Genomic DNA, 1,225 nt, shown 5'->3' on the forward strand with positions numbered 1-1,225 from the left:
TCCACCACAAGAAAATTGAAGCAATGCTGCTATTACTCACAATACTACGACCCTTTGGAACATGTTTTGAGGAAATTATACACATCTTCTTGCCTCCACAATTCCTTAGTAGCATTTATTTAATACTAACTTCAGCATTACTCATGACAGCGCATTATATCCATTCTGTCGCCCACAGATGCTGGCTTCTGTTCACCCTCCAAGGTTCTTACCCTTCTCAGTTGATGTTGACCACAAATGCAATTCTTGATCAGAATATGCAGGAAAATGTGAACAAAAATTCATTTTCTGGACACGTTAAATTTACTTTTCACTTGACCACATATACTCTTTAGTCCATAATCACTGCATTCCCAAGTCTTTGAATGTTGATCACAGTCTCTGTAAAGATTCATACAATAGCATGCTCACCGGTATCTTCCATAACACTCCACAATAAAACAAATGTCTGAAAAGACAATTTCATTTATTCTTGGATTCAAAATAGAAAACGTGTGCATTTCATGGCAATAAGCCGTGATGCAATGTATCATGTTAAGATAAACTCATTAATATAAAAATACTCGAGTGTAAGGCTAAAATTTGAATTACAAAAGAGAATATTTATTTTATATGTAAGATTACATATGTCAGGAGGTTCTATTCATAAATAGTGGATCCAACATATAAAATGAGATATAACTTCCTGGGCGCTGCCTACAAGGTGGCAGCCATCTCCTCCTCGGCATCATGGCCGCCCTCAGACCCCTTGTGAAGTCCAAGATCGTCAAAAAAAGAACCAAGAAGTTCATCCAGCACCAGTCAGACCGATATGTCAAAATTAAGTGTAACTGGCGGAAACCCAGAGGCTCTGACAACAGGGTTGGTAGAAGACTCAAGGACCAGATCTTGATGCCCAACATTGGTTATGGGAGCAACAAAAAACCAAGCACATGCTGCCCATTGGCTTCCGGAATTTCCTGGTCCACAACGTCAAGGATCTGGAAGTGCTGCTGATGTGCAACAAATCTTACTGTGCCCAGATTGCTCACAATGCTTCCTCCGAGAACCGCAAAGCCTTCGTGGAAAGAGCTGCCCAACTGGCCATCGGAGTCACCAATCCCAATGCCAGGCTGCACAGTGAAGAAAATGAGTAGACAGCTCGTGTGCACGTTTTCTCTTTAAATAAATGTAAAAATTGCCCAAAAAAGACATATAAAATCATTAATTATAAGTTTATTCAGAA

The 1,225-nt window shown here is 39.8% G+C and overlaps 1 pseudogene; it reads left to right on the plus strand.

The window, feature by feature from the left end:
* The first annotated feature begins 712 nt into the window (after positions 1–712).
* On the plus strand, positions 713–1,136 carry LOC113222963 (annotated as a pseudogene).
* The last annotated feature ends 89 nt before the right edge of the window (positions 1,137–1,225 follow it).

This window comes from Piliocolobus tephrosceles, unplaced genomic scaffold, assembly GCF_002776525.5.
Source record: "Piliocolobus tephrosceles isolate RC106 unplaced genomic scaffold, ASM277652v3 unscaffolded_36914, whole genome shotgun sequence".
Taxonomy (NCBI): Eukaryota; Metazoa; Chordata; class Mammalia; order Primates; family Cercopithecidae; genus Piliocolobus; species Piliocolobus tephrosceles.